Below are 6757 nucleotides of genomic sequence, written 5' to 3'. Positions count from 1 at the left end.
AGTTAGGGCTCCGAAGTTGAACACAGACAAACAGTAACAGAGAAGGAAACAAAGAAAAAAAGAGTCCCCCAAAGAACAGATATAGAACCATGGCAGAACGAGAGAGTACTAAGTCCCTGCTCTGTGGAAGGAACAGAAGAGAGAAAGGAGGGACAAAGAGGCAGGATTGACCACTAGCTAGCACATATTTTTTAAAGAAAACTGATATAGGCAAATGATAAGCAATGGAAAGAAAGGGGATGTACTTGATACCCACAGAATAATTAAAGCAGGTCTTGAAGAGACAACGCATGCACTGTCCAGCTCGACCTCAAAAGGAAAATGTGCTGCTGTGTAAATGTGGGGGGCATATGCTTGCAATAATAAAGCTAATCATAGCAGTGGGTATCGGTCTTGCAGAGTTATTGTAAATCGTCTATCATTGCTCTAAAGTTCATGCATGGCTGCCACATTTGGAAACAATCTGTTAAGCTATCATGGAATAGTAAAACAATGATACACTGTGGACAACAGCTTTACATCTTGGTTTCCTGCTTTAGAGGAGGTCGCTATGTGGGATGAGACTCACTGGTGATGAAAGGAGCACACTCCATTTCAGGTTAATGTACACGTGTTCAGAAAATGTTGTCATTCACAGTGCCAGAGAGCTGATGACTGATGTGGACTGAACCATTAGCCCATGCAGTACGCTGTCATGGATGGAAGCAGATTGTAACTAACACTCGGACAGACCAGTGGCAGAACAGAGCCGAGCCAAAGGGGGAGATCGGGGGGAGGTGGGTGTGGGTGGGAGTATGTATTGATGCGTGTAAACATTTTCTTTGTTAAAAGATCCGGACAGACAGTTAAGAAGAGATTATTGCAAGAATTAATACAGTGCAAATTTTCACCCTCTAGGGTTTGTCATTGGCGGTAACTAAAGTCTGTCCGTACAAAGATAATTTGTGACATTTCATTTAACAAAATGCATTTCTGTAGGCTTCAATATAGAAAAATAACAATCCACCCTCAAATACCTATTGACTTTAACATATGCATTTGACAGTCCGTATATCAGGGGTACTGCATTTATCATAACTTTTCATTATAAACAGATCAGATCTATGGCATCGAAAATATTTTGTCCTAGTCAACCAATCAGGGCTCTAGCTGTTATCATTGGCTTATCACCCTAGCCAACACAACCTACTATATTGGTTATAAGCCTTCCCACAATACAACAATCAGGTTGCCATAAGAAAATTAGAAATATTTACAAAATGCAGTTGTCAGAACCATATAAATTCCCTTCTAATAGTGGCTAATAAGGATTAACATAGTGCAAATAGTATAGCCCCCATAAATTGTTCCGGTGGGTCACCAACATTAAAATCTGTGAGATTCTATGTAATAAAATACCTTCTTATAGGCTTTAGCTCCATGTAATAACAAATCCTCCTAAAAAATGAATATTTTTATACATACCCTCTACAATAAGTAAGGCCTAGCTGCTTTGTCATAACCTTTCCCTATAAACAGATCACACTTAAGGAATCAAACATAACCTTTCCCAGTTAACCAATAAGGCCTCTATCCTTTATTCTCCAGTATTAGGGGTGTCTTTCATAGATTCACGTGCCTGAATCATTCCCCGTCGTCGGAGTGGGAGTCCCACGGTACATAACATAGCAATAATATGCCATAATAACATAGTAAAAACCAGTAATTCCCAACCAGGAAGTAAAGTAGCCCAAGCTACAGGAGAAAAAACTTCCACACTCATGACTATCCTAGTCATTTTGTATAGACTAAATTGCAGCCAATCAGGCGACAGCACCCACCAGAAGGTTGTTCCCAGAGGCTCAGGCTCTCAGATTTTCTACCGCACGTCGTGTGAAGGGAGTCTCCCTGAGCTCTGCTCAGTACTTCTCTATTTTCCTTCTGGAATCTAGTGTTTTGAAGATGTCTACCAAGAAATCTTTATTCAGGCCTTGTGACTCTTGTGGTAAGCTCCGGCTTTTTAAAGAAGATCCCCACAAGAAGTGCATTTACTGCCTGTATCCTGAACATCAAGTGAAGGACTGCAAGATTTGTAGGACCTTTCCTCAGAAGACCCTAAGGGACAGAGAGGGCCGCCTGCTTTTGTGGCTACAAAAGCTCAAGGATTCGGATTATCCTGCTTCTGAGATAGGCAGTATTGCTTCTGGGTCTACTTCAGCCTCTAGGAAGAGAGCTGCTGATGAGGTTTTAACTTCTCCTGGGGCTAAGGTTGCGAGGAAGCAACAACCTACTAAAGGGTCTGAGAAGCCTTCCACATCTAAGGCTACTCCCCCTGTTAAGGAGAAAAGTGGTTCATCTACGGCCCCGAGAAAATTCCACAAAGAAGTTCCATCAAACATCTTCTGAGAAGACTTTACTTCAGAAACAGACCCTGTCGTCGACTCCTTCGTCGACGAAGATTTCCGTCGACGCTACGTCTACGGTAACTTTTTCCTCTCCTAAGCCTGAGATGATTATGTCGACGGCATCTTCATCGCCGACGATGGTCTATGTTACTGTTAGACCTATCTCGTTGATGGCAGAGTCTTCATCTTCTGCCATCGTCGGCGCCTCGTCGACGGCTAAACTAAAGAAGATTCCGTCGACGACACCGTCGAGGCTTGTTATTCCTACGACGAAGAAGCCACGGTCTACGGGATCGTCGACGACTACCACACCGTCGACGAAGACACCATCGTCGACAGAGACACCATTGTCGACGAAGACACCATCGTCGACGAAGACGTCGACGATCACAACATCGTCGACGATTACACCACCGTCGACGGAGCCATTATTGTCGACGACGATAACTGTACCGTCGAAGACGACCTAATTGTCGTCTACCGCCAAACCCAGGTCAACGAGTCCTTTGGTGGAACCCCCGTTGACGCCACAGCTATCTTCTTGTACCACTTTGCAAGTGTGGTCGCCGTCTACGGCTTTGCTGTCGACGCCAAAACCGTCTTTACTTCAGAGACGTGGTTCAACCTTGGAACCTTTATCTCCTCTGCATATTTCACCGCAAAAAATACCTCTACAGGTTCCAGACAAGCTACTGGATTCTGAGGACAGTGAGGAGGATTCTGTCATTCAGGAAACATTTGGAACGGCGACAAGTCCTTCCGAATTGAATATAAAATATCAAGAGGACGACCAAGAAGATCAGCATTCGCCTGAGCAAATGACATCAACTGTGACAAATGTCACTTCATCTCAGGTGCTAATAGCATTGCTCACCAACCTTCAATGCATGCTAGATGACTATTACAGGCGTTTTCCGCCATCGGAGTCAACAGGCTCTGTACCTCCTACACCTGTGGTAGAGACGCCTATGCCTGTCCTCAGACCTCCAAGATCTCCACCTGCATCATCCAATCAGCCGGACGAACAACGTTCTTCGGACGAAGAAGAAAGAGAAGAAGGAGAAGTCGATGACAGGTCCTTGATGTCGGAGTTACCATGTTCAACCTCTTTCTCCTTCACCACCGGATACTCAGATTCACCTCAAGTGGACGTTTGTGGATTCCACCTTTTAGTGGAGCGGGCCACGAAACGCTTCCACATTCATATGGAGCATACAGAACAGGAATGCTTCCTATATGATTTTAAAGACCAGCCAAGGAAGCAAGCAAAGTCTATACCTATTATAGATTTCATCTGGAAGGAGGGATTAAAATCATGTCTAACCTGGCTTCCATTCCTCCGGTCCTACCAAGGATTGATAAGAAGTATTAGGCTCCGGAGAAGTCCCCTGCTTGCCTTATAGGACAACCAAAACTGGATTCAGTAATCGTTCAAGCTGCACAAAAGAGATCTAGGATCCCTTCATCTCCAATTGCAGCTCCACCGGATAGACGGTAGGCGCCTGGATGCCATCGGCAAGCGTGTTTCAACGATGGCAGCTTCCACGGTCCGAGCTGCTAACTCATTGGCCATCCTGGGCAGATATGACCGACAAATGTGGTCGGATATCTCGACATACATAGACCTACTTCCAGAACCTTCTAAGTCTGAAGCGCAAAAAATCCTGCAGGAAGGTGAAAGGATCTCGGCTGAGATGATTGATTCTGCTGTTGATGTGGCCTCAACTGGTTTCAGGCAATTGGCAGGTGCTGCTGTCCTGCGTAGGCAAGGTTGGCTGCGCTCCACTTCGTTCCGTCAAGAAGTACAAACAAAGGTATTGGATATGCCTTATGACGGAGAGTTTCTGTTTGGTCCGCAAGTGGAAGAAGCCCTGCAGACAATCAAAAAGGATACAGAAACTGCTAAATCCTTGGTCACCCTGCAATTTCGTAAGCCGCCCTTTCGAGGAGCGAGAGGACGTGGATCGTTCTCTAACAGAGGCAGATATACGCAACAGTCCTCTTACAGACAGGGGAATCAACGCTACCAAACACAGCGTTATCAATCCTTCGGTCAACGAAACAATAATTATTCCCAGAACAAGAGGAGACCGGCCTTCCGCGGAAAGGATAAACGACAATGAGCCTTATCACCTGCCACCGCTGCTGTCCCAATCTCATGTAAAAATTGGAGGACAAATATCAAAATTCTACTAAAAATGGTCATTGATAACATCGGACAGGTGGGTCCTGGACATTGTGGCCAAGGGCCATGCCCTAGAATTTGAACAGTTTCCTCCAAACGTTCCCCCAAAGGGACCACCTCCAGCTCATCTAAAGGAGCTGTTTACCCAAATCAATTTGATGTTGATGAAAGGAGCAACCTAGAAGGTTCCTCAAACTCTGAGGGGAACAGGATTCTACTCCAGATTGTTTCTAATAAAGAAGAAGTCCGGAGAATGGGGTCCAATTCTGGATCTCCGTGCCCTAAACAAATATCTGAAAAAGCTAACGTTCAGAATGTTATCGCTACAGGAAATACTGCATCTCCTATCGGCTGGAGACTACATGGCCACCTTGGATCTCCAAGAGGCGTATTTCCACATCCCCATCTTACCTCGACACAGAAAGTTCCTGCGATTCAGAGTGGCTGGCAGGGATTATCAATTCAAGGTCCTTCCCTTTGGACTGTGCTCGGCACCCAGGGTCTTTACAAAGGTCCTGGCTCCGGTAGCAGCACACCTCCGGCTGGAGGGAATACTAATATTTCCATATTTGGACGACTGCCTTATCAAGCCAGTTCTTACGCAGACACAGACACCCATTTACAGCAGTGTCTAGCCCTCTTTCAATCTCTGGGCCTTTCCATCAACGTCAGCAAGTCCCAGTTGGTACCATCCCGAAGACGGGCTTTCTTGGGAGCGACCCTAGACACCCAGCTGCTCCAAGCCTTCGTGTCTGACGAAAGACAAGTCAGAATACAGGACATGGCTCGGAATCTACTTTAAAAAAAGTAAGTTTCAGTCCGACGGTTCAAATCCTTTCTGGGGATGGTATCGTCTTGCATTCCGTTGATACTGAATTGCCGTCTCAGAATGAGAACTCTTCAAGAAGAACGCAGCTTACAATGGCTGCAGGTCTCGGGTTCATTCGAGGACCTCATCCAGATCACCCCTCCTATGCGGGGTTCCCTTCTCTGGTGGATGCAAAGAAGGAATATGCAACAGGGCTGCGTGTTCCTTCAGGACCCACCAAACTTTACGATCACCAAGGACGCATCCCTCGAAGGCTGGGGAGCTCATCTTCAGGGACTGACAATCAGCGGCAAATGGAGCTCCCAGCAGAAACGTTGCACATCAATCTGTTGGAGCTGAGCGCCCTCTTTCTTGCCCTCAAATCATTTCGAGCAATCATTCAAGGAGCCACGGTACTGGTTTGCACGGACAATACGACAAGTATGCACTATGTCAACAAACAGGGAGGGACAAGATCAGCTCGTTTGTCTCAAGAAGCCCAGGAGCTATGGGCATGGGCAATACGACACAGAATCAATCTTCTGGCGGTTCATGTCCTGGGAAAAGAGAATGTTCTTGCAGACACTCTCCGCAGGACAACAGTGTCCACTCACAAGTGGGAACTTCATCAACAAACGGTGGATCGGATCTTTCGGCAATGGGAGCATCCAGATCTGCACCTCTTTGCGACCAAGAAGAACAGCAAATGCTGGTTCTTTGCAAGTCGGCATCCCCACAAAGACTCTCAGGGGAATGCGTTTTCGATCAACTGGTCTCAAATATATGCCTACGCTTTTCCACCGATACCGTTAGTTCCCAGAGTCCTGCGGAAGATGAAGATTTTTTTTTTTCTGTATTTTGATGGCTATAAATTGACATCTTTTACTTATGGGCAGCCAGTGCAATTTACGGAGATGCAGGGTAATATGATGTCTGGGAGGAATACCCTCCACCAAACGAGCTGCCGCATTCTGGACCGTCTGAAGTCTGTTACACAGACCGGCCGTAATGCCTACATACAGTGCATTGGCGTAATCGAGATGGGAGGTTATCAGGGCGTGAACCACTGTTTTTCGACAGTCAGTGGGCAGATAAGCAATGAGTCTTTTTATTGTTCTGATCTTTGCAAAACAGGATCCTGCTACAATTTGCACCTGGGCTTCGAAGGTAAGCTGGTTATATCCCAGCGAACCCTGAGGTTCCGTACTGAGTCTTTTGGTACAGGGGCTTGACTCAAGTCGTCTGGCCACCACAGATTGGATGACAATGGGGATGGTGTGTTAAAAACAGAACCTCTGTTTTCCCCGCATTAAGCTTAAGGGAATTTGAGTCCATCCATCTTGATATGTTCCTGAGGCATGTTTTCATTAGATCGAATGC

The sequence above is a fragment of the Lissotriton helveticus genome, chromosome 7 (genome assembly GCF_964261635.1).
Source record: "Lissotriton helveticus chromosome 7, aLisHel1.1, whole genome shotgun sequence".
Lineage (NCBI taxonomy): Eukaryota > Metazoa > Chordata > Amphibia > Caudata > Salamandridae > Lissotriton > Lissotriton helveticus.
This window is presented reverse-complemented; position numbering follows the sequence as displayed.